Here is a 27,703-nt window from a genome sequence, read left to right as displayed (position 1 = left end):
TCTGGGGCATTACTCAATGTCGTTGCCTTGCCCTCATCCCTACTGCATTATTTATGATTATTACATAGCTTGAAGCAAGACATACATCTGCATATGAAGAGCCAGTTGGTAACAGTCAGGATTTGGAGTTTGATTGCTTTAGATTCTAGTCTGGACCTTGTTCTTTCTAACTGTGTAACTTTGGGCAAAATACTTAACCTCACGATACCTCAGTTTCCTTGGCTGTAAAATGACAATTAAATGACGTCCAGCAAGAAATACAAAAAAGCAGCCCTCCCCCTCTCCCTTCTTTGGCAAGTTTTGAATACTTATAAGACAGTTCCTTGCTATTTATTTACTTATTTTTAAAAATCTTTTTGGGAAAGGGTGGGGGGAAAGTAATGTTAGGAAATAATATTTTTATTCAGGATTATGAGAACACTTTAGCTCTTTGAAATTTACAGTTCTTTTGTTCTTTGTTTACCAACAGCTTCTGACAAAATGTAAAAAAAAAAAACAAAAACAGATTTTCTCAGCGATTTGACTCTCTATAGCAAGTGTTTTTCAGGCTGCTAATGATTTCCTCAAACATAGAATTCCTGAATTTCTTGGAGGTTTTTTAATTAAATAAACAACAATGAGAAATTTATTCAAAACTACATGTTGGTGAGTGAAGAACTAATGGCAGGTTTTTTTTTATTGGTAAAATATAGATAATATTTACCATTTTAACCATTTTTTATGTGCACAGTTCGGTGGCAGCAAGTACCGTCAGAGTGTCACACAACCATTATATCATCCGTTTGTACCTTATTCATCTTTCCTAACCGAAACTGCACCGGTTAAACAGTAACTCCCCATTCCCACCTCCCCGCAGTCCCTGGCTACCACCAGGCAGAGGGCTGTGATAGTAGATATTTTTAAGTAGAAAGGGCTGGAATGGGGCTTCCCTAGTGCAATGGCAGGCATTGCATTTCTACCATAAGCCTATGTCATTTCTAAGCTATCCCACTGAGATGTTAATCTGGTTTCTTGGCATGGGTAGCCCCAGAGGAATGCCCAGTCTGACCTGAACACCTGACTCTGTGGGGGGCAGGGTGGGGACAGTCAAGGGCTCTTCATGTGCCGCCCAGAGACCTGGCAACAGCCTCATTCCTTCCTGCTGCTTTGAGAAATCAGCTGTAGTCTTGATATCCTATTTTAGGCCCTGCTCAGCCTCTCATTTTTCCTCTGGAGCCTTGGAATTTCAGGCCAGGGACTCCAACTGGTTTGACACCCGCCTGCCCGTGCAAGCTCAGTTTCCACCCCACCAGGAATTTACCACTGAGCAACCCAACCCTGTTTCCTCCAGCCCAAATACCGACCTAGTAAAGGCGTGCTAGACCTTAGCGCTTATCTGTAAATTGAAAGGGGTGAATTAAGTAATCTCAAAGGTAGATGGCAGCTTTAAAGTTTTACTCTCCGTTTAGGACAAACAAGCGGTGGTCCTATTGTAATACCTAGAAAAGATTCTTCTGTACAAATTCTCCCTCATACTGGGATCCGTCATTTTTTATGTAAACACAAATGCTGAAAGCATTATGTTTGCTTTGAAAGTTCAGCTAATGGTCAGCAAAGGGTTAATGCATTTAGGAGAAAAGATTATGTGTTAGCCAGTACAAAGAATTTCATATCCTGAATATAATCCTGAAAAAATTGGAGATGTCTGAGGAGCCTTTGACCGGACTATATTGTCTGCCTAAAATGGTTTTGGCTTTCACTCTAATACGCTTTAGTCCAGGCCAGAGCAAGTAGCTTGCTATTTGATAGGGCTATTTGCATTTCAAAGCTAATCAGTATTAAATAATCAGCTGGTAAGGAAGAGTAAGAGGGTCATTGTGTGTATTTTATTATTGTGTAAACTCAGAAAACAAGCTGAGAGGCTGAGAGCTCACTCCTATTCTAGCAGATAAGAAAGTGGTTGAACGTGAAAGGTCTCTTAATGGGTGTTACTCATTTCTTTCCACTCACAGGACTGCTGGGCTTTATAAGGAAGTAAACGTAAAATGTGGAGAGAATAACCACATTTATTTCCAATACAGACCTTATACTTAAGGTGAAACATTACTTAAATCTTCAGCTTGTATTCCTCTGTAACTAGATGGTTGTTTTTTAGGATCTTTAACAGTTTGAATTTGTAACTATAATGTTTTATTGGCTAATTCAGATCAAACTTGATTGTAAGTCTGATTCAGTGGTTCTTAACCCCAGAACATTAGAACTGTAGCTGGGACGCAGGGGTGCAGGAGTACCTGGCTCCGGGCAGGGGTGGGGGTGGGGAAGTGTGTTCCCAAACAGACCAGGTTCCATCACTTGCCTCTGGCAAAATCCAAAGGCAGAGAAACAGGTGGTAGTGAAGCAAGGAAATTTATTTCAGTGAGGCCAACACCAGGAAGGCTGTGGTTTAGCATCTCCAAGATTGTCTCCAAAGTGCTGATGACACTTCCAGGTTTATATAAGGAAAATGTGTGGCATAGGTGGGTGGGTACATGCAGGTGGGCAGTAAACGCCAAATCTATCACTGTCCTGGGGTCAGTCGGCTTGGGCCTTGCTGGCTCAGGGCAGTTCTTACTGCTTAAGGTGGTAGCTTTGGTTCCCAACAGAGGACACTTTGCCCATTGGGTCATTTGCCTGAGTTGGAAGATAAGCTGGAAGGAAAAACTTAATCAATTAGGGAGTTTGAAGTCAACACGGAAGTAGTTGTCCTTTTTCAGAATCATCAAGGGCAAAGAAAAATATTGATGTTTGTTTGCACCCAGAGAATGACAGGATTGGTTTGTGGTGGAGTCTGGTCATGTTAATTATTTAGTAGTTCCCAGGTAATTCTGCTGGGTTGAAGGTTGAGACCCAGTATTCTAATTCAACTCAAAAAACAAAAACAAGGGGCGCCTGGGTGGCTCAGTGAGTTAAAGCCTCTGCCTTTAGTTCAGGTCATGATCTCAGGGTCCTGATATCCAGCCCCGCATCCGGCTCTCTGCTCAGTGGGACGCCTGCTTCTCCTTCTCTCTCTCTCCCTGCCTCTCCCTCTCTCTCTCTGCCTGCCTCTCTGCCTACTTGTGATCTCTGCCTGTCAAATAAATAAAATCTTTAAAAAAACCAAAAACTAAAACAAAACTTCATTGACATTCCCAATATTAATAACTGGTTTCAATTTTTTTTTCAAAGATTTTATGTATGTATTTGACAGAGAGAGAGATCACAAGTAGGCAGAGAGGCAGGCAGAGAGAGAGAGGGAGAGGCAGGCAGAGGGAGAGGGAGAGGCAGGCAGAGGGAGAGGGAGAAGCAGGCTCCCTGCTGAGCAGAGAGCCTGATGCGAGGCTTGATCCCAGGACCCTGAGATCATGACCTGAGCCAAAGGCAGAGGCTTTAACCCACTGAGCCACCCAGGAGCCCCAACTGGTTTCAATTTTTGATTGCACACATCTATTTTAAAAAAATTAGAGCACATACCAAAGTATCTGTGTTTGTACTACTTTACTAATATGTTATCTGTATCATAAAACAGAGAAGAGTAGACATTTATAAAAATAGGAGTCACAGTAAATAAATGTTATGTCCAAGGTTTTGCATCCTAAACACCACCAAGGAGCCAAGCACCGATGCAATCACACGAGGGTTTATTTGACAAGCTTAAGCTTGGGCCCAAGTATACCTGACACAGCAGAGTAGGGACTTGGACCCTGAGCTTAGTTAAGGCAGGGGTATTTATGGGTTCCTGTCACTAAAGTAGGGTGGGGATTCCTGGAACCAAAGCAGGGTGGGGGTCTCTGGAACCAAAGCGGGGTGGGGCTTATTAAAGCAGGGTGGGGGAAAGTTCAGCTCTTGGGCACAGGGGTCTGAGATGGCTGCTGGAGCTAAGATGGCTGTACTTATGCTAAGGCTAAACCTGAGGTGGGATGGCCTTGATTTTTCTCGGCCTCCACATAAATATCTTTGGGGTGCCTGGGTGGCTCAGTCAGTTGAACATCTGCCTTAGGCTCAGGTCTTGGTCCCAGAGTCCTGGGATTGAGCCCCGTGTCCGGGCCCTGCATCAGGCTCTGCTCAGCCAAGAGCCTGCTTCTCCCTCTACCCCTCACCCTGCTCTTGCTATCTTGCTCTCTCTCTCTCTCTCCCTCAAATAAGTAAATGAGTGAATGAATATCTTCTTCCTGTACCCCTGAGTATTCTTCAAGCCACTCTGGAAGCCAGTGTTCCACAGGATAAAGTCCAGATTCCTTTGCATGAAATTCAAGGTTTTCTCCAAACAGAACTTTATCTCTCTCTTATCATTGTTGTATACCATACTGTGTTTGTTTATTGTTGTTATTTCTTACTGCCTTAGGCCACTTTCCTGGGAAATAGACCCTGAGATGGAAACTTGCATGTAGAAAGTTTATAGAGGAGCAAAGGAAATAGCATTGGGCAGAAAATGGGGGAGATGCAGTTGTGACAGTGTTCTGGAGCTGGGTGACCCTTTAGCATTGCCCCACCTTGAGGGAAGGGGCTTAGGGCTTCATCCTGCAGTAAGCAGTTATCTGTGTGAGCTGCCCCTGGGTGAGGTGGTTCTGACAGCAAATCCCCCACCGCCATCACCCACCAACCTGCCAGCTGTTCGGGAATGAATGCCTCCAGTCCCGAGAGGGGATACTTAACCACAGCAACCACCATATTCTCTGCAGCTGTCTTTGCACAGTTTCTTCTTTACACAGGAGTGTTTTACCCTGTCTGTCCCTGGAAACTGAGCACTCCCTAGAGGCTCAATTTAAAATGCCACCACTTCCTCGAAGTTTCTCTGTACTGTTCTGCTACCAGACAGAAAGCCTAGACTCTGGTACACTTGGGTGGCTCAGTCGATTAACTTCTGGATCTTGATCTCAGCTCAGGCCTTGATCTCAGGGTTGTGAATTCAAGCCCTGTGTTGGGCTCTGTGCTGGGCGTGGAGCCTACTTGGGGGAACGGGGAGAAAAAAAAAAAAAAGGCAGCAACTTTGATGTCACAAACCCCTGGGTTTAAATACTGTATTTTAGGGACCTTGTTTGGGCAAGTTATTGAACTTCTCTGAGTCTTACTGGAGCTTACTGAGACCTACTGCATAGGATTTTTACAAGGAATATTGAAATAATCACTCAACCCATAATACTATGACCTTTTTGGTTCTAGCTTTTACTTTCTTCCAAATTTCTGTAGTTTTCTTACATGATTTAAGTGGCAAAATTAAAAAGTAAATGGCAAAATAAACGTAATTAAGAGGCTGTAGTGATTTTTTCCATGTTTATTAAATTTAAAAGCTGATTCTTTATTCTGAGATAATGTTTCCACTTTAAGGAAGATTGATTTTTCTTTTTCAGCTTTATGAAAATCTGATGGCAGAGTAACAAGTTTTTCTTTCTTTTTTTTTTTTTAAGATTTTATTTATTTATTTGACAGAGATCACAAGTAGGCAGAGAGGCAGGCAGAGAGAGAGGAGGAAGCAGGGTCCCTGCGGAGCAGAGAGCCCGATGCGGGGCTCGATCCCAGGACCCTGAGATCATGACCTGAGCCGAAGGCAGCGGCTTAATCCACTGAGCCACCCAGGCGCCCCATTAGTAACAAGTTTTTCACACAACTTTATGATAATATAATTTATATAACGATGGATTTTTGAAGGAATCTTAATTATGAAAGTAAACTTTTGTTGTATATATACATATACATATATGCATTAAAGAAATTACTGGTTCATGAAATTAGAAATGCAGATAAAATCACTACATCTTAACTGGTCCCTTATGTTTACATATATATATTATTCTATGTATTTGTAATATATAGGTTTTTACTTATTTATAATATAGAATATTTGTGATCATTAATTTCATTTGTGTGTGCCAATTATTTGTTGAGCACCTATAGCATCTATAATATAGAAAATATTTTAATTATTGCTACTAAAGAAACAGATGCTCCTTCTGAAAGAGTTCAAAATTATTTAACTGATGAAAAGTAAACAATAATAAATATTTCATACAACATTTCAAGAAAAAGGAAACCTGTTGGAAACAGTTTAAATCCTTCATGTAATTGGTACTGACATTTCTTTCTTTTTTTTTTTTTTTTAAGATTTTACTTATTTATTTGACAGAGAGATCACAAGCAGGGGGAATGGCAGAAGGAGAGGGAGAAGGGGTCTCCCAGCTAGCCATGGAGCCCAACATGGGGCTTGATCTCAGGACCCTGGGATCACAACCAGAGCTAAAGTCAGACGTTTAACCAACTGAGCCACCCAGGCACCCTGGTAGTGATATTTCTGAACATATAGTACTTCAGGAGCCAGGCGGGTCTGGAGAAGTTCTCTCAGAAGATAGATAGGATTTAGATGAGTTATAAATTCCCTGAGTAGTAGTGACCTGATCTGGTGTAACTTTGTATCTTACACACTGCTTAATATATGCTAGGCCTTCAGTTTAAAAAAAAAAGTAATTCATGCAAACACACATAATTTGAATAAATGCTGAGTGTATAAATTGCATATCTAGAGAAGAATGGGAAAGGATTCCAGCTTTGTGGTAGAATTTAAGGGAAACAACCAAGGTGGTAGGCATGTTGTGAGGTCAGGGTGAAAGTCTGGTGGAAGTGAAGTCCTCAGACAGGAATGGAACGGGCAAGAGGACCAGCAACAGAAACAGGGGAGGTTTTTGTAGACTTAAATCATATAATTTAGATTGTACGCTGTACGGGACAGGGAGAACGCATGAAACTGTACCAAGGGAACACATGGGTTAAGTCTGACTGCTGCAACCAGACTTCCATGCTTAAATTTCTCAAAACTTTCTTTACTTTCTCTTCATTCTCTAATCTCCTTGTTTTCTCCTTTCTCTGACATCCCCACGTGGTTGCTACACACATGTTTGAATCCCCCATTCGGAGTTAATCTTCCCATAGTCTCAAAGCTCTCGGTTTAATCCGTGGTTATAACCCCTGTTAGATTGCCTTTTGAGCCTACATGGGTGTCAGGCACCAGAGTGTGCATATAGAGAGAACAGATAAGGTCTTGTTCGTCTTTGTATTCACCTCCTTCCAGCACTCAGTACAGACCAGTATTAAATGAAGGTTATTTGAAATAGTCATTTTTTTTTTTAAGATTTTATTTATTCATTTGACAGAAATCACAAGTAGGCAGAGGGGGGTGGGGGAAGCAGGCTCCCCACTGACCAGAGATCCCAATGTGGGGCTTGATCCCACGACCCTGAGATCAGGACCCAGGCCGAAGGCAGAGGCTTAACCCCCTGAGCCACCCAGGTGCTCCATGAAGTAGTCATTTCTTCTTATAAATCAGTGAAAATGCTAAATGTCATTTCCTCTTACAAGCTGATATTAATACACATTACAAGTAGGCCCAACATAAAAAGCTGCTTAATGGATGGTAAAAGGCAAGTCATATAAATTGTTCTGCTTGAAGAATTATTTCTACCTGAGTCACAAGGTATTTTTGATGCAACTAACAGAAGTAGTTATGTTAAGTCTTAGCAATGTTTGACAGGGATGAAAAAGAATTAAGACAAAGGTCAGTTACTATAAGGAAAAAAAGTTTTCTTACTGAAGGAATTTTTTTTTTTTTTTTTTTACAAATGATTACAAATAAACCTCCCATGACTAGATTGTATGACCTTCCTAGCTTGTTTGTATTAAAGAGAAGCAATTTTCCTATTGTTATCGCTTGATTAAAAAAAAATACAAGGAATGAAAATGACAATCAAATTTGATTTTTTTGTCATTTTATGAAGGTCACGTCATCAGCTGTGTTGACACAGCTCGACAGGGCTGGACTTTATTCCATTGGTTGATAGAGTTATCAACACTTTACAACATAGAAACTTCATGTGAAAGTCAGTGTTTTTATTGCCTAGTGTATAGTTACTTTCAAATCTCTGCCTGTTTTGTGCTTATGTTAATTACTATATGTACTTTCCCATCAGGGATAGAGAGAGCGTCTGCACCAAGAAAACCAAAACTTAGACTGTTCATTAACAAATAACCAGCTAGGGGCACCTGGGTGGCTCAGTGGGGTCCTCTGCCTTCGGCTCAGGTCATGGTCTCAGGGTCCTGGGATGGAGCCCCGCATCAGGCTCTCTGCTCGGCGGGAGCCTGCTTCCCTTCCTCTCTCTCTGCCTGCCTCTCTGCCTACTTGTGATCTCTGTCTGTCAATTAAATAAAACAAAATCTTTAAAAAAACAAACAAACAAGCAAACAAATGACCAGCCTATATGAATAAATAATGGAATGAATGCAGAATAATCTACTTGTTTTAAAAAAAGATTTATTAATCCTCGTGGAGGGCCTAGGCTAGGTGACTATGTCATATATACCTTTTTTATCCCCGTCAGAAAATATACAACCACAGGGAATGCCCTCCTCCCCACAAACTCAACTCCAGAGAGTATGAGGATGGTGCTCTCTGGAGTTGGGGAACATAGCATCCCTGCACACCATACGAAGTATTCACTAATGATTCTAGAATGAAGGAATGAACAGATGACCAGGTTATTTCAGAATGTTAAGACAGAAGAGAGTTTGACCAAAGCCATTTTTGAAGCCAAGGCCATTTTTCTAATATTAGTCTAAACAGGGTGATCCATGAATAAACATGACAGTGCCATATTAGCCAAACAGACATTTAAGAAAAATATAACTCTCCAGGAAAATCAGCTAAAAAAAGAATAACTCCACATTAAATCACTTGTAGATATGTTTCCTGATGGAAATACCAGGGATAAATTCAACATCAGTATAAAATTTAGAAAATTGTTTCTGAACATTGGGTGCTCTTCTTCACATGTTTCCCTCCTCCAGTCTTCCATCCCGGGGGCACAAGGGCTGCCCTTTAGTTTGAGTAAGTAAGATGTGTTGGTGAGTCATATTAGCTATTTTTAATACACAGACATGTGAGAGAGCTGTTTGATAGAGGATTTGCTTGCAAGCGATTGGATTTGAGAAAGTCCAGGCTTCGAGCCAGATTCTGGAGTGAGGCAGAAATGGGGACTAGACAGAAAAGCTTGTAGGCTTTTCAGACTAAAACAGAGAGAATGTAGATGTAAAACTAGGGTTTAATTTAAGTAGTAATTTAGAATAGGTGTTGATTTAGGAAGACCTGAAAGATATAGAATTAATGGAAAGGTTAATGATGGGCCTCCTGCAATGAGAGAATGATGACAGGTTATAGAATACCCTTAACTCCTAAGCATAGTGTAGTTTAATGCCTAGATGCTAAAAAGTGGTAGCTAAAAATAAACAGTGGTACATTTTTAAATAGTGGATTTCTTCCTCTCCCTGAACATCTAAACTTACTTCATGAATCTGAACTAATTTTTTTTAAAGGATTTTATTTATTTACTTGACAGAGATCACAAGTAGGCAGAGAGGCAGGCAGAGAGAGAAAGAGGAAGAAGCAGGCTCCCTGGTGAGCAGAGAGCCCCATGCGGGGCTCCATCCCAGGACCCTGAGATCATGACCCGAGCTGAAGGCAGAGGCTTTAACCCACTGAGCCACCCAGGTGCCCCAAGAATTCTATTTTTTATTTTTTATTTTTTTTAAGAATTTATTTATTTGAGAATGAGAGAGCACTAGCAGGAGGGAGGGGCAGAGGGAAAAGGAGAAGCTGACTCCCCACTGAGAAGGGAGCCCAATGAAGAACTCGGCCGGTCTCAGGCCCCCGGGTCAGGGATCGACCTCAGACGAAGACGGACGTTCAACCGACTAAGCCAGCCAGGCTCCCAATAGAAGAATTCTAAATAGCAGGCACATAAACTGCAAGAATACACAAGTCTACGGCCATGAAGACATGCATTACTCTTCCTAGAAGGTATTTCCACAGTCTTGACTCAGAACCCCAGATGAGCATACACATCATCCAGTCCAGCACCCTAGTCAGCTCATGGTTCATCTCTGCTGTTTTTCTCTTAGGTAACCTCTACTTACATGTTGCCACTTAGGAGATTCTTTCTGGTTGATAAGAATCTGTTGACAATTTTATGTGTCAGCTTGGCTGGGCGGTGGTGCCTAGATATGTGGTCAAATATTATTCTGGGTGTTTCTGTGAGAGTTTTTTTGGATGAATTAATATTTTATTTAATTTTTTTTTATTTATTTTTTTATTTAGAGAGAGAAAGAGATAGCACAAATAGGGGGAGGGCCAGAGAGAGAAGGAAAGAGAATCCCAAGTAGACTACACCTTGTGGGGAGAGACCTATGTGGGGCTTGATCCCATGACCCTGAGCTCATGACCTGAGACAAAACCAATAGTCACATGCTTAACTGAGCCACCCAGGCACCCTGTAGGTGAATTAACATTTAAGTGGTAGACTTTGAGTAAAGTAGATTGCTTTCTATAATGTGGGTGAGCCTCATCTAATCTGTTGAAGGGCCAGACTTGAACAAAAGACTGACCACACCTGAGCAAGAGGAATTCCACAGAAGATGACTTTCAGACTTGAACCGCGACATTGGCTCTTCTCAGGGTCTGTAGCTTGCTGGCCCACCCTGTTGATTTTGGATTTGCCATTCTCCATAATGACATGAGCCAATTTTTTAAAATCTGCCTCTCTCTCTTTCTCTCTCTCTCTCATTATTTCTGTTTCTTTGGAGAATCCTAAATACAGAACTTCTTTTAAAATTAGAACATAATATATTGCATAGCTCAGATTGTATCATTACATTGTTAAACGTTCTTGATGAAAAAGTTCTTTGCAGCAGTATTTATAATAGTAATAAATTGGAATTAACCTAAATATCCATCAATAGTGAATTGAACAAGTGAATTGGTAAGATAGGATCTATCCCATACATGAGAATGCTATGACTTCATTGAAAATGACTGAGGTAACCAATGTTTATAGCAGCAATGGCCATGGTCGCCAAACTGTGGAAAGAACCAAGATGCCCTTCAACGGACGAATGGATAAGGAAGATGTGGTCCATATACACGATGGAGTATTATGCCTTTATCAGAAAGGATGAATACCCAACTTTTGTATCAACATGGACAGGACTGGAAGAGATTATGCTGAGTGAAATAAGTCAAGCAGAGAGAGTCAATTATCATATGGTTCACTTATTTGTGGAGCATAACAAATAACATGGAGGAAATAAGGAGATGGAGAGGAGAAGGGATTTGAGGGAAATTGGAAGGAGATATGAACCATGAGAGACTATGGACTCTGAAAAGCAATCTGAGGGTTTTGAAGGGGCGGGGGATGGGAGGTTGGGGGAGCCAGTTGGTGGGTATTATGGAGGGCACATATGGCATGGAGCACTGGGTGTGGCGCATAAACAATGAATTCTGTTACACTGAAAAGAAATTAATAATAAAAAAAAAAGAAAATGACTGAGGTAAGTAGGTGAAGGCGATTACGAGTACACTTATCTTGGTGAGAACTGAGCAGTATGTGGAACTGCTGGAATCACTATAATGTACCCCTGAAACTAATACAACACTCAATGTTAATTATACTGGAATTCAAGTTAAAAAAGAAAATGACTGAGATAGAGCTATATTTGTTCGTGGCGACATAAAATAGTGTCTAATACATATCATTAGTGAAAAGTCGCAAATTGCAGTGATGTACACATAATATGACCTCATTTATGCTGAAATAGTTATATGTGGCATAGTCTTGCAGGAAAATAGTATAATAAAAATAGCTAGCATTGCTCGCAGTTAACTGAGGGCTTCCTATGAGCCTGCACTGTTCAAGGATCTTTACATGTATCATTCATTCCATTCAGCAGATATGTATCACTAAGTGATAGGCATCAGCAGTAAATGAAACCAGTGGTTCTTGACTTGGGCTGATTTTGCCCCCCAGGGGATAGTTGGCTATGTCTGCGAACATTTTTTGTTGTCACGAGAATGTTTGTATAGGGGGATTGCTGGCATCTACTGGGTAGAAGCCAGGGCTGCTGCTGCTTACCCTACAACACACAAGACAGCTCCTCACATCAGAGAATCAGTTAGCCTGAAATGCCAGTAGTGCAAAGGTTGAGAATCCCTGACCTCGACAAAATCTTTCCCTTCGTGGCGTTGGCAATTATTCATTTAATCCTCATAATACTTCTATGAAGTAGGTGCTATTATTATCTGTTATTGTAGATGAAGAACCTGAGCCACAAAAGGGTTAAGTAAAGATACAAGCTCAGTTGTTTATGTGTACCCCTGGGAATTGGGTTTGATGGTCAGCTTTTACTCTATACGTACCATATTTTGCTATCTTTGAATTTTTAATAATGAACTTGTTTTATAATTATTTTTCTAAATAAAATTTGAGTTATAAAGGATTTTAAACTTTGTCACTCCCAATTGCATTTATTTATTTATTTGAAGATTTATTTACCAATGTGCGAGAGTGTGCATGAGTGGTGGGGAAGTGCAGAGGGAAAGGGAGAGAGAGGGGGAGAAGCAGACTCCCCACTGAGTGTGGAGCTCAGTTCCAGACTCAGTCTTGTGAACCTGAGATCAGGACTTGAGCCTAAATCAAGAGTCTGATGCCTAACTGACTGAGTCACCCAGGTGACCACACCCTGGCCCGCCAAGTTGCTTATTTAAAACAATCTAGAATCCTCAATTTAGCTTTCCAGGTTCCTCATTGTCTGGTTACATTTACTTTTCCATTCTCTCTGCTTCCCACCTCACATACTCTGTTCTAGCTGCAGCAGACTATTGCCTCATTTGGGAAGCCTGTGTTATGTAGCTCATCTTTCTATTACCTGTGAAACTAAATAGGATTTTGCATATAAGTTGTGAAACAAAGCAAATTACAAAGATGAGTTCCTTTTATATTAAACCAAAATATGCTCCCCTGTAATAATTTTTACCTATTGGTCCTGGTTCTCTGATTGAGGTATTTGCGATTTATAGCCAAGGCATCTTCATAACACTACCAACTTTTTTTTTTTTTAACACTACCAACTTTTAAATATTTATCTTTTCTCAATTTTCTCTTTGTAAGTGAAGCCTCTAATTCTTCTTTCAGCCATTTCCCTGACTCCACCCTACTTCAAGGCCACTCACCATCCTGGCTTCCCTAGATGCTCTACTTTGCTGCTGTCCTTCCTCAAGTGGGGCACCCAGTTCAGTGGTGAAATGAATAGTTGGAAAGCAAACAATCTCTTATGTGTACGTGTATGTAGGCTTTTCTTACATTTTCTTCCTTTGGCGGTTGGGTCACACATCATTGAATCTCAGCTCGCCATGATAATGAAGGTGTTTATTATGGTTCTGAGTCATCAATAAAGCATTAAATCATATTCAGCACACTCTGCTTAAGAAAGCAGGGAAGCAGGGACCTGGGTGGCACAGTCAGTTAATCATCCAACTCTTGGTTTTGGCTCAGGTCAAGATCTCAAGAGTTGTGAGATCTAGCTGAGTCCCACACAGGGCTCCGTGCTCAGCACCGAGTCAACTTAGAACTCTCTCTCCCTCTGCCCGCCCCCTTCACAAGCTCCTGCTCTCTTTCTCAAATAAATAAATCTTAAAAACAAACAAGTAAACAAAAAAGAAAGCAGGGAAGTAGTTAATGCAACTCATATTTTTATACAAAATAGATACAACTTTTTAAAAAGTTGGTGTTCCTTAAAGAAATGGTCATACAAGTATCTGAAGCACTGCAATCTACAAAAAAAAAAAATTCCCTCAAAGATCTGGGAAAACAACATTTAATCGTACGAAGAATCAGAATGAATCAAGAGAAACCTTTTTGGAGCATAGCAAGACTCCTAAAGATTAAAGATCGTTTTCGTGTGCCAGTGATTTCAAAGCTTGTTTCTGAAATACCTAAGATTTAGAGTAAAGACAGTTACATGGTTTGCTGGAGGTCACTCAAAGGTCAGTCACCCAGTCCCAAGTCCTATGTCAGGGACTGAAATGCCCAAAATAAAATGAATTTTAAATATTTTACATCTGGGGGCACCTGGATGGTTCAGTCGATTAACCGTCTGCCTTCGGGTCGAGTCATGATCCCAGGGTCCTGGGATTGAACACTGAGTTGGGCTCCCTGCTCAGCTGGGAGTCTGTTCCTCCCACTTCCCTCTGCTCCCCCATCAACTTGTATGCTCTCTCTATCTCTTTCTCTTGATTTCTCCCTTTGTCTCAAAGAAATAAAATCTTTTAAAAAATATTTTGCATCTAAAAAATTGTGCATTTGGGAGATAGTGTGTTTGTGTGAGAACAAAAGATTGGTGCATACTCAATTGGGTGTTATGTCTCTGTAAATTCTTTATTCTTTAGTTGATTTATCAATGAAACACTTGGTTTTCCATCTCCTATTAGAAGCTACACTTTCTACAACAAGTTGAGACATGTAATACCTACCAGTGAACAGCTTTAGTAGTAGTTCAAGTGATGAACATTTTATCATTTACCTTCCCCATCATCGATTCTCTTCCAAGTGACAAGTCTTACCTTCTTAGTTATTCATGATAGTATTCTGATCACATCACTGTTCTCTGAAGTCTTCAGTGGCTCCCAGATGTTTTAGGAACTAAATGAAGATTTGGAATAGTGGATTTCCAGACCCTCTTACAAATTGACCTTTTTGTTTGTTTGTCACACAAAGCTTTAATTTTCCTCCCATGTGGTGTTTCCACCACAGGCGGGAGAGACTCCCTACTTTCTTCCAAACAAGCCTTTATACCACTGGAGTTTAAAGACATCCTTGCTATATTAGTTCATGCTTGTAAGAGCTCTCGCTAGGGTTATGAATTTTCTCAACTGGTGTAAGTTTAATAGTTCAAATGGACTCATTTAAGCCACCTCTTCACAAACTGAAAGTGCAGTGGAATCAAGGTTCAGAGATGACTTGAGGATCCTGCTTAATTAGGGAGGAAGTTCTGAAATGAACACCAATTTGTTTATTTTTTTACTACTCTTTTCAAGCTTCCATTCATTACTTAATGCTTTGAGCCTCTTCATGTAAGACACTGAATATAGAGAACATAGGAGAAAAGAGGAAAAATAATAGCTAACACTTGAGTGCTTCATATATGTCGGCCCTCGTTGCCTGCTTTATCACAAATCTTCACAATTTTACAAGGCGGAGGTGAATAAACTTACTTTAAAGGTATAAACTTTGCTGAGAGATTAGTAACTGGGAAGGTCCTACAAGTATCAAATACCTAAAAGGGGGGTGCCTGGGTGGCTCCGTCGGCTAAGTGGCTGCCTTTGGCTCAGGTCATGTTCCCAGAGTCCTGGGATGGAGCCCTACATCTGGCTCTCTGCTCAGTGGGGAGCCTGCTTCTCCCTCTCCCTCTGCCTGCTGCTCCCCCCACCTTGTGCTTTCTCTCTTTCTCTCTCCCTCTAGATAACTAGAATCTTAAAAAAAACAAACAAAAAAAACTATTAGAAAAAACTCCAAATACCTAAAAAGGGAAATAACAACAAAAAAAGTTCTCAACTCATTATTAGGTACCATTGTACTATATGGAAGGGTGAGATTACAGGAGGATAAGTGTAAAAAAATCCAAGAGTTTTCCTTGGATTCAGTTAGGAAAAAATGGAAAAGTTATGGATTAAGGCTTAAAAGTGAAGGAGTGCATTTTGGTGGTGAGTTTCCCTGACTATCACTGCGTCAGATTCACTTTGAAACTGGAGCCATTTGAATTTTTTAAAACAAACTGATAAGTGGTTGGTAGATAGGGGGATTGAAAGTCTTTTATGCCTCTGTTTTCTCACAGGTTTATCATGAAGGGTCTGGGATGTCACGTTGGGTGGGGGGTATTTCTGTGTGGCTGACATGTGAATTGGATCTAAAATGGAACTGTAGCTTTGAGATCGGAGTTAGTGAAACACATGGCTCAGTAACAAAATATATAGATTTGAATAGTTCTTAAAGTTGGCAGTTTTCCATTATGAGAACCTGGATAAGTAACATCTATGGATGATTTCTAAGTCTCAAGCATTAGTTATCCTTCATCCAAATTGCTCTAATATCTATGAAAGCTGCTAAAAGGAAACATCTGAGATGGGTTAAAGATTTACTTCCTCTTCTCTTCCACTCCTGTTTGTCTCATGAAGAAATAACTGAAAGGAGACAGGTATGGAAAGGGTCATCACAACCTACATAGTGACCAGCCAGCCTTTGAAATAACTAGAAGTTACTTTAATACAGTGAAAATAAAGGTTACAACTTATCTGTGATATATATAACCTATTTTCTGGTAACAGTCTTTATGTTACAGTGTTTTATCCTTCTGTTTGTGATGCCTAATTATCCATCTTTGTACTAGTTTAGAGCATGATAAGAACCCAAATGGCATTATCCTTCCTGGACTATAGCATGTTTTTTAGTTTCCTGAGTTTCACTCATTTGGGCCATGTATCACATATCCTTAGCCCAAAAATGCAACTTGAAATGAAAAATGGAAGTTTATGATATATGTGTGCATATAAAAATAGGAAGCTAAGGCAAATATACTAAAAGTTTGTATGGAGCGGAAAATTATATTAGCTATATGATCAGGATCACAAACTGAGAAATGATGACCACATATTAAAAAAATTTATGCTTGGGGCTCCTGGGTATGCTCCATCAGTTAAGCATCTGCCTTCGGCTCCGGTCGTGATCTCAGGAGCCTACTGGGCTCCCTGCTCAGTGGCAAGTCTGCTTCTCCCTCTCTCCCTGTGATCTCCCTTGCTCTCACTCTTTCTCAAATAAATACATTTTAAAAATTGGAAAGAAGAAAGATGTGTTTAAAAAGTTGAGAAATAGTATAAAATGATTATGAAAATAAAACTCAAGCAATAAGGCAAGCAGTTTTTATCCTGGATAAGACTATTTCTTTGAGTCTTGGAACTGAAGGACCATCTGGAAATAGAGTTGACTTGAGGATGGAGACTGGAGCTGCAGTGGGGAAACGAACCAGCACCACCTGCTCCCTCTGTCCCTTGCTCCTCTGCCAATAAATATTAATCTGTCTCCTCCATTGACCTTCCTCATTGTCATTCTCAATTAACTTTTTAAATATTCTAAGTTTGGAAGATAAATCCAAGAAAAATTTGACCTCTTGCACCTATGTAGTTTCCATTCTCAGTTCCTGCGAACTTGAAAGCCCTCTTATTTCTCATTGTCAAGGATATTGCTTGTAGAAAGCTGTATATACATGCTTATTACCAGCAACAGATTTACAGATAGAAATTATAAGTAGATAGAGTTGCTGTAGAGTTCAGCTTTGTCTGAATTAGAAATAAATCATATTTGTATAATCTAGTCTTAGCTAGTTCTGTTTATTCAGCCAAGTTATTTCCTGCACAGAATCTGCCTTTGCCTGGCAGTTGGAATCTTATTTTTTTTTCCTTACTTCAGATTGCTTCTCATTACATTTATTTTGAAGTGCTACCACACGCAGCTGGTGGTTGATTTACTTTCAGTCCAGCTAATCTCACCCATAGTGTTCATCTTAAGCAAGTAGGTTCTTACACATCTGTTGATTTCCTCATCATTCTTTCTGTAATGAATCATGTAGTATCATTAGACTTTACAGGGTTTATTTCCTCACCTTTACAGAAATAATTTATTATTAAGTGTGATTTAATGGAAAAAGAACTATATTGTATGTTGAGGCACCGTGGTTATTTTCATTGTGTCTCCTCTCGACCCAACCAAGTGACTTTACCTGTCATGTTAGCCTCCTAAAATGAAATGAAGGAGTAGGATTATATCAGTTGCTCTCAATCCTGGGTGCATATTAGAAGCATCTGGGGAACTCTGAAAATACTACTGCTTGGCCACACTAGACAAGCTAGGTCAGATTCCTTTGAGATAAGACCCAGGCATTGGCATTTTATTAAAAGCTCAGCCAGGGTTAGAAACCCCTGGATGAATGATTTTCATGGGTCTTTCCAACTTTATGATTCCCTTCTTCTTATTTATTTATTTATTTATTTGACAGAGAGAGCGAGAAATCACAAGTAGGCAGAGAGGCAGGCAGAGAGAGGAGGAAGCAGGATCCCAGGACCCTGAGATCATGACCTGAGCCGAAGGCAGCAGCTTAATCCACTGAGCCACCCAGGCACCCCTGATTCCCTTCGTCTGATCCGTACTGGCTTGGACTCCTTCTCCTACCTAATCTTTATAGACAGTACAGGAAGAGGAGAGCTTGCTTGATTTGCAGCGGTCGTGTGACATTCACTGAGTTGTGAAAAGTAAGTGCAGTAAAGAATTTGCACCCTGAATCTCAAGATTTTCTAAAAAGAGTTAATTTTTGTTTCCATAGTTTAAAAAAATGCTCTCTATATACTAAGTGCTAAATGAACAATGAAGGTGCCTTTCATGGTATCTTGCTTGAGGGGAACCGTCAAGAAAACCAGGGATTTGGAGAGGTTTGCCTGAGGCACAATGGAAGCCGAGAGAATGCTGCTTATCCCAGACTGCGGTACAGGACAGGGAAGAATTTTTTTGAATCCTGTGCCGGCACTGTGGGAACAAGTGTTTAGAGGAAAAGGGGGTGGATGCTGGAGAGTCAGGGAATGGGTAAGATGAGGTGCATTCTGAGAAGTGCAAGGAGTTCAATGTAACATGGACGGTTTGGGATGAGAAAGACGGAAGGGTTATGGGGGAGCATATTGTGAAGACCTTTGAACTTCATTCATATAATTATCTCTGCTCATTTCCCTAGAACTTAGAGGAATCACTCAACCTCTCTCTACCACTATGATGTTAGATGTTTTCAGAGGTTTATACTATTTAAATAAAACAATAAACTCCTTGGAAAAGAAAATAACTCAAAACATGTTTACGGGAAATTTCTGGTTTGGTAATACTTTTATTCACTTTGTAAGATTTTAAAAATTTTTATTCATTCTTCCTTGACCCAGTATCATTATTGCATTAGATTTTATTTCCTTATCGTACTATAATTCCTCAGTTCTTATTCTGGTAACTATTTGGCTAAATAACAAGTTGTTTTTTTTCACAGACATCCTTCTCATAGTGGAACAAGGGTGATTTCCTACACAAACATATTTCAGCCTAAACTGAATAACCCTTAATTATCATATCTGCCTTCTTCATCACCCTATAAATTAATTCTCTCCCCTTCTCCTATCTTCTTCTTTAACTAGAAAAAAAAATATTTTTATGAAGTTGCCCATCACTTTTTAAACTCATATTGATTTCTGCTTCCCCTAGAATTTGTGGTACTTGATTTTAAAATAATTTTTAAATCAAAGTATCCCATATTGTTTTGTATTATTTTCTATTTTACTAATTTTTACTATCTACATGATAGCAATATAAACAATGATTAGAATATTGAGCCACATTAGCCAAGAAAACCTTAGAGAAATAAAGAAACTCATGTCATTAGCAATTATAATGTGTCAAAATGCTCAATAAATAAACTTGTATGGTATTGGTATTAGAAATGACTTATAGATCAGTAAAATAGAATGAACAGTGCATGAGCATGTCCAAGCATATTTTTCCCCATTTTTAAACATTTTTAAAATTTAAATTCAATTAATTAACATATAATGTACTATTGGTTTCAGAGATACAGGCCTGTGATTCATCAGTCTTATAGAATACTCAGTGCTCATTACACCATATACCTTCCTTAATGCCCATCTCCCAGTGACTCCATCCCTCTATCCCCCTCCCCTCCAGCAACCCTCAGTTTGTTTCCTATGATTAAGAGTCTGTTATGGTTTGTTTCCCTCTCTGGTTTCATCTTGTTTTATTTTTTCTTCTTTTCCCCTATGGTCCTCTGTTTTGTTTCTTAAATTCCACTTATCAGTGAAATCATATAACTGTATTTTCTGATTGACTTATTTTGCTTAGCATAATACCCTCTAGTTCCATCCATGTCACTGCAAATGGCTGTCTAAGCATATTTAATGATAATTCAAATTTGGTGTGGATCAATAGACTGGTATCTAAAAGGCCTTTGACAGGGAAGCCTGCATGGCTCAGTCAGTTGGTCATCAGCCTTCAGCTCAGGTCACCATCCTAGGGTCCTGGGATGGAGTTCCCTATGTCTCCTTGCTCAGTGGGGAACCTGCTGCTCCCTCTCCTGCCCTGCCTGTTCTGCTGACAGCTCTCTCTGCTTCTGCTCTTTCTCTCTCTGACAGATAAGTAAATAAAATCTTTTAAAAATTTTTCTAAAAAAGGCCTTTGACAAATCTTGTACTCATATCTTAAAAATTCTGACAAATCCAAGATTTTTTTAAAAGATTTTATTTATTTATTTGTCAGAGAGAGAAACTGAGTACAATCAGGGGGAGTGTCAGGTAGAGGGAGAAGCAGGCTCCCTTCTGAGCTGGATGCCAATGGGGGACTCAGTCCCAGGACCCTGGGATGATGACCTGAGCGGAAGGCAGATGCTTAACTGACTGTGCCAACCAGGTGTACCCCCCCTTTTAAAAAATATTTTATTTATTTGAGAGAGAAAGTGAGCGAGAGAGAGCACAAGCCAGAGAAGAGGCAGAAGGAGAGAGGGAAGCAAGCTCCCCTCTAAGGAGGAAGCCTGATGCAAGTTTTGATCAGGACTCTAGGATCATGACCTGAAATGAAGGCAGATGCTTAACCGACTGAGCCACTGAGCTCCCCCCCAACATTCTTCTTTAATTAAGGAAAAAGAAAGAAAAAAAGAAAACAAATATACCAATAAGAAACCCAAGCCATCAGTGTAATAGGAAAATATAAGACTTCTTTTTTTTTTTTTGAAGATTTTATTTATTTGAGAGAGAGAATGAGAGAGGGAGAGAGAAAGCATGAGAGGGGGGAAGGTTTAGAGGGAGAAGCAGAATCCCCACTGAGCAGGGAGCCCCGTGCGGGTATCAATCCTGGGACTCCAGGATCATGACCTGAGCCCAAGGCAGTTGCTTAATGAACTGAGCCACCCAGATGCCCCAAAGGTAAGACTTCTTTGATATTAAAATTTTCTTTTTTTTTTTATTATGTTTAGTCAGCCACCATATACTACATCATTAGTTTTTGATATAGTGTTCAGAGATTCATTTGTTGCGTATAAAACCCACTGCTCATCACTATAGGTGCCATCCTTAATACGCATCACCCTGCTACCCCATCCCCCCAACTCACTCCATTCTGAAACCTTCAGTTTGTTTTTTGGAGTCCAGAGTTTCTCATGGTTTGTCTCCCTCTCTGATTTCTTCCCCTTCAGTTTTCCCTCCCTTCCCCTATGGTCTTCTGTGCTATTCCTTATGTTCCATATATGAGTGAAACCATTGATAATTAATTGTCTTTCTCTGCTTGACTTATTTTACTTAGCATAATCTCCTCCAGTTCCATCCATGTCAGTGCAAATGGTGGATATCCATCCTTTCTGATGACTGAGTCATAGTCCATTGTATATATGTACCGGTTCTTTATCCATTCATCTGTTGAAGGGCATCTCAGCTCCTTCCACAGTTTAGCTGTTGTGGGCATTGCTGCTATGAACATTAGGGTACATGGTGTCCCTTCTTTTCATCACATCTGTATCTCTGGGGTAAATACCTAGTAGTGCAATTGGTGGATCTAGGGTAGCTCTATTTTCAACTTTTTGAGGAATCTCTATACTCTTCCAAAGTGGCCATACCAGCTTGCATTCCCTCCAACAGTGTAAGAAGGCCCTCTTTCTCCACATCCTTACTAACATTTGTTGTTTTCTGCCTTGTTATTTTTTTGCCATTTTAACTGATGTAAGGTGGTATCTTATTGTGGTTTTGATTTGTATTTCCCTGATAGCTAGTGATGTTGAACATTTTTTTCATGTGTCTGTTACTCATTTGTATGTCTTCTTTGGAGAAGTGTCTGTTCATGTCTTCTGCCCATTATTAACTGGATTATTTGTTTTTTGGGTATTGAATTTGAGAAGTTCTTTATAGATCTTAGATACCAGTCCTTTATCTGCAATGTCATTTGCAAGTATCCTCTCTCATTCCATGGATTGCCTCTTAGTTTTGTTGACTGTTTCCTTTGCTGTGCAGGGCTTTTGATCTTGATGAAGTCCTGAAGTTCACATTGACATTAAAATTGTATATGCATGTATATATACAACATATTAAAGCCAACATCATTTTTTTTTAAAGATTTTATTTATTTATTTGACAGACAGAGATCACAAGTAGGGAGAGAGGCAGGCATAGAGAGAGAGAGAGGAGGAAGCAGGCTCCCTGCCAAGCAGAGAGCCCGATGCGGGGCTTGATCCCAGGACGCTGGGATCATGACCTGAGCGAAAGGCAGAGGCTTAACCCACTGAGCCACCCAGGTGCCCCCCAACATCATTTTTAGTGGAAGCTTTGTAATTTTTATCATGACAGATGAAGAATTCATCTTCATAAACTCCCTGTTTAGATGTACTGACATCATTTTTAGTGGAAGCTTTGTAATTTTTATCATGACAGATGAAGAATTCATCTTCATAAACTCCCTGTTTAGATGTACTGACTAATGTAATTACATATGAGAAAGTACTAAGTGGTATATATTTGAAAGAAGGTGACACAATAATCATTATTGGCAGAGAATAATGTATTAAGAGAATCAGATAAGTAAGAGAATATTATTACAACAATGAGATAGATTAGTAAGGTGGTTGATTTCACCCAAAAATGTACACAAATCAATCATTTTCTTATATATAAAGAATAGTTGGGTAGATAATGTGGTGGTAAGAAATTACCAATTGTAGTAGCAGCAAAGAGGAAGATACTTAGAAATAAAACTGACAAAAAATTTGCAGAAACTCGTTGAAGAAAAGTTAATACTCTTGGGAGATTCAGCAGAAAAAGATTGGAAGAAATAGTCTGATAAACTGCTGGAGTTGGGCAAGACATGATATCCCCAAAGGGCATTTTCAAAATGAGATGATTGCTGAGCTGTCTTCTAAGGAGAGAGAGTTTTCCTAACCGGAGGGCCTTTGTTTGACTGAGCATTAAGACAAGTTTGAGGGAGCAAGTAGAGATGAACCGGGCTATTTGCAAGTCATTCCTGGTTTCAGCCCCAAATAGAGCTGATAATGAATAAGAACAGACATGTCCACTAGGGATTTTTCTCTAAGGATCTCTTTTCCATCTAACCTATGAAAACTCTATAGTTACATTCAGTAAGGTCTTTGCGTGAAAAGATTTTTTTTTTTTTTTTTAAGAGGAGGAGAGACATGTGGAGCTCATGCATCCTGGTAGTCTGAGGCATGGAACAAAATACAGGAATGCTACTTGGACACTGTGTCTCATTCCCCCTCCCCACTTCCCCCGCCAAATTAGGGGACATCTGAACTCGGGGTTACCTTGGGAAAGTATTTGCAATAGTTTTGGCAAAGTTCTAATAACCTGTGTAATAAGAGTGGCCTTTCAATTCAGTTAGGAAGAGACAAATCAGAAAAGGGTAAAGGCAATTCAAATAATAAAAGATACAAGTGGTCAATAAGCATATAGAAAGCACACAACTTTACTCATAAAATAAAGGACATTGAAAGTAGTGAAATACAAATTATTGCCTATCTGATTGGAAACATCTCTGTATTTTTCCTTTTTCTGAAAACGATTTCCAGATGATGGCAAACTTGTGAGAAAAAGAGATATCATCCACTGATGATGGGATATGAATTAGCACTCTTCTTCTACAGGGTAACTTAGAATTTTATTTATTTAAACACTAATATGGATAGATAGATAATAGATAATAAACATTACTTTTGATCTGTCAATCACAGTTCTGAGAATTTACCCTAAAGTTTAATCAGACACATACAGAAAAATATATGTAGAAGTAGGTTCATATAGAATTGCTTATGATTATAAAAGTCAGAAAAAATTCCATCAACTGTAGGGTATTTGCTAAATAACTTATGGTGTAACCACATTAAAGAATCCTATGCTCCCATTAACAGTGATGTAGTAGATACTTAATTGCTGACCTGGTGAGTTATAATTTTTTGTTAAGTAGTAAAGGCAATTTGTACAACAAAATATAATTTATGATATCATTTGGCTAAGAAAGATTTGTCTATATGTCTATGTCAGAATCCATATGTGTATATGTGTTTACAAACACACATAGTCTAAATGTTTATGTGTTTAGGAAGTGAAATTGTAAGGTATCTTTTTTTTAAGATTTTATTTATTTATTTGAGAGAGAGAGAGAATGAGAGAGAGAGCATGAGAGGAGAGAGATCAGTGGGAGAAGCAGACTCCCTGCTGAACAGGGAGCCCCATGTGGGACTCGATTTCGAGACTCCAGGATCATGACCTGAGCCGAAGGCAGTTGCTTAACCAACTGAGCCACCCAGGCGCCCAGTTGTGAGGTATCTTAATGATTTTTATGCTTCTCTATGTTTCCTTTTTTTATACGAAGTAAATATAATTAATTTATATGATGATGACAAAAAAAAGAAAGATTCATGGCCCTGTCAGATCTTTTAATATTTTACTATTTTATATTTTTAATATTTTACTAATCCCTGAAAAATAATTTTTATGTTCTTAATTCATTCTAGTTCATAACTTTAAACCCTATTCATTTAAAATGAAGCAGTAAGGGCACCTGGGTGGCTCAGTTGGTTGAGCATCTGCCTTCGGTTCGGGTCATGATCCCAGGGCTCTAGGATGGAGCCCTGCATTGGGCTCCCTGCTCAGGGGAGTCTGCTTATCCCTCTCCCTCTGCCCTCCCCTCACCTGGGCTCATGCTCTCTTACTCTCTCTCTATCTCAAATAAATAAATAAAATCTTTTAAAAAAATAAAATGAAGCAATAGCTTCTTTCTCTCTTCCTCAGGGAGCTTCGTCGCTCCCTGTCTTTTTGGCAGAGAAGAGCTGGCAGGAGGGTGTGTCAGTGTCTTCTGGTGTTTAGAGGTAAGATCATTACTGTTTTGGCATCTGTTCCAATACAATCGCCCTAAGCAACTCTTTTGAAACCAAGAACTTTGCCAGTGTGTGTCTGTGTTTAAGATTCCAAGAAGCGAGCTATTAAAACAGTAAAAGAAGTGGTAGATGATGGCTTCTGGGAAAATGTGTGTATGCACTTTCAGACAGAATACCTGAAACCGAGCCAGTGAACAGACTATATAGACAATCGGACCATTTTTCTTGCTATTCTTCTATGTAATTTACAAGCCATACCAGTGTTTGCAGATACTCTTGCGTTTAAACCCACATAAGATACTTTTATTAAAAGTTTATTAATTTTAGATATAGACAGAGGGGGAGGGAGAGAGAATCTTGAGCCGACTCCCCACTGAGCAGGGAGTCTGATGGGGTGGGGGTGGAGAGATCATGACCTGAACTGAAATCAAGAGTTGGATACTTAACTAACCAGGCACCCCCCAAGTAAGATACTTTTAAGATACCTTTTAAGGGGCACCTGTGTGGCTCAGTTGATTAAGCAACTGCCTTCAGCTCAGGTCATGATCTCAGGGTCCTGGAATTGAGCCCCACATCTGGCTCCCTTGCTCAGCGGGGAGCTTCTCCCTCTCCCTGTCTCTGCTACTTCCCCTGCTTGTGCTCTGTCTCCCTCTCTGTCAAATAAATAAAAAATATTTTTAAAAATCTTAAAAAAAAAAATACCTCTTAAGGTGCCTGTTGAAAAGAGGATAAATGCTGTTGGGAATATGGGGATTGAGAAAGGCAGAGCACTTGGGTCAGTTAGCCAGTTCTCCAGCCATCGAATTTGATGCTTTAAATGTTAATACCTTTTTAACCAACAAAGAAATTATGGGGTGGCCCTAGAAAGAGAAATCACTCAAACCTTAAATGTAGGCGACAGAGAAGAGGAAAGAATCTTACCAATGAAATATCTTAGTAGCATCTGTGTCTTTTGAGGAACTATTAGTGTATAGTAGAATTTACACTAGCAAAGGATGTAATTCCAGTAAATTTCTGTTCTCTCATGGGTGCACACTTGTGCAGATGATGATGGAGTGAGGGTATATTTGCTCCAATATGTGTTCCTCTGAAGCAGACTGTTCTTGGTAACATTAACCCTAAACTGCTAAAGAGCTTCACCACTTTCCAAATTTGCCGGTAAATTATTTTTTTAAAAAGTCTAGGGGACGCCTGGGTGGCTCAGTTGATTAAGCGTCTGACTCTTGGTTTTGACTCAGGTCATGACCTCAGTGTTGTGAGATCAAGCCCCACGCTGGGCACCCTGCTTAGTGGAAAGTCTGCTTGAGATTCTTTCTCTCTCTCTCTCTTTCCCTCCCCCGGCCCCTACCCCTGTTTTGTCTCTCTTTCTCTCTCAAATAAATAGATAAAACCTTTTTTAAAAAATCTTTAAAAAATTTCTAAAGAAAGTTAGCTAGTAAACTACTTGAGTATACCCAGCAGATATTTGCCACACTGACTGGGTGCAAGGTTCAATGTAGGAATTCTAGAGAGAGGATTATTAGGGAGGTAAGAATGCTTTTTACCGCCACTGAGGCAAAAACGCTGATTGCTACAAAAGTGTCTGGATATTTTAATATTTTTCTGCAAGTTTTATATTACTTATTTATGTACCCCCATTTCCTAAAGAGGAAGGAAGGGATAGATCTGAGTGATAAACTACACAATGAGAGTGGTTTAGTGGGCCATGGTGTCTTCCCTTTGTGTTCCCATTTGCCGACTGTTAAGGAAATCTCAGTGCACCGTGTATAAATAGGGCACAGGTTCATTACTCAGCACTTTAGTCAGCGAATCACCATTCCTGGCATCTCTGCAGCGGCTGTTGGGAAACTCCAGAGGATTTATTGTGAATGAGATGGGCTGGATGCTCTGTCTCCTAGCTGGATTTTACCAGTTTGTCCACATTTTGAGGACTAGTCAAATGATTTTTTAAGATGCTCCTGGACCATCCCAGTTTCGTAGTGATTCTTGTTCTGCACAACTAGCTAAATTTATTTCATTATGATTTGTCAAAAGTTAACTAAGAGAAGGAGTAGCTGGGGACTAAGAGAGTAGGTCTAAAATGAATGAGGGAAAAAAATCATATATTTTGAATGGGTATAATTGGTGGCTAAGTAGGAGGCAAAGCAGCTCCAGAGTGGAATGAAAAGAATAAAAATAGGAACACAGTTGGGTAGAGCAGAAAAAAACATGCACAGTTAAAACAGATCAATGTGAATATGGCTCTTGAGCCCATTGCGTTTCTAAAATTGATAGCAATAAACATATTGAATGTTGTTTATTCTAGGGACCTGTCTTCAAAGGACAGAATTCTGATTCTCGAGGAGTGAACGGTCTTTATCCTCTGTCACAGTGTTTTTCACACCGTGTCAGAAGAAGGATGCATCAAAAGATGGTAGGAGTGCTGTAATTCCCTACATGGTGGTGGTAAAGTTCAGACGCGCTGACTAGAGCAGTGCCCTTCCAGACACTCAGATGTTCTCATAAAACAGCTGGCATTGCCTGAAAGGGAGGTATTGTTGGTAGGTAAGCCAACTTCCTGGGGCCTGGGACTCTGCCAGCATCTCATATAACAAACATGCTGCTGATCCTCTTGTGTTTATTTTCCCAGACAAAAATGATTGCAACACACTTCAGGGCCAACGCAAAATCTTTGCCTTTGTAATGTATTAACTTGCTCTCAACCTTCAGATGTTCAAAATTGCTAAAGTAAACAACAATATCCAACTTAAAAAATATATAAAAATTTAGCTACAAACTCAGTTGGACAAGAGGTTATTTGTGTATTACATTTGTAAAGTGATCATGGGTTTTGTTTTTGGGGGGGATTTTTTGGGGGGTGTTGCTAAAGAAGAAA

The 27,703-nt window shown here is 39.7% G+C and overlaps 1 long non-coding RNA gene across 2 annotated transcripts in view; it reads left to right on the top strand.

The window, feature by feature from the left end:
• Positions 1-27,703, top strand: part of LOC123940861 — a 128,103-nt gene that overhangs the window by 35,384 nt on the left and 65,016 nt on the right. For both annotated transcript variants that reach the window (XR_006818104.1, XR_006818105.1), the window contains exon 2: positions 27,134-27,241. This is a non-coding gene — a long non-coding RNA (uncharacterized LOC123940861). The remainder of the gene's footprint in view (positions 1-27,133; positions 27,242-27,703) is intronic.

Source organism: Meles meles, chromosome 4 (assembly GCF_922984935.1).
Source record: "Meles meles chromosome 4, mMelMel3.1 paternal haplotype, whole genome shotgun sequence".
NCBI classification, from domain to species: Eukaryota; Metazoa; Chordata; class Mammalia; order Carnivora; family Mustelidae; genus Meles; species Meles meles.
Note: the sequence above shows the minus strand (reverse complement) of the source record. Positions and strands in the feature narration are given on the sequence as shown.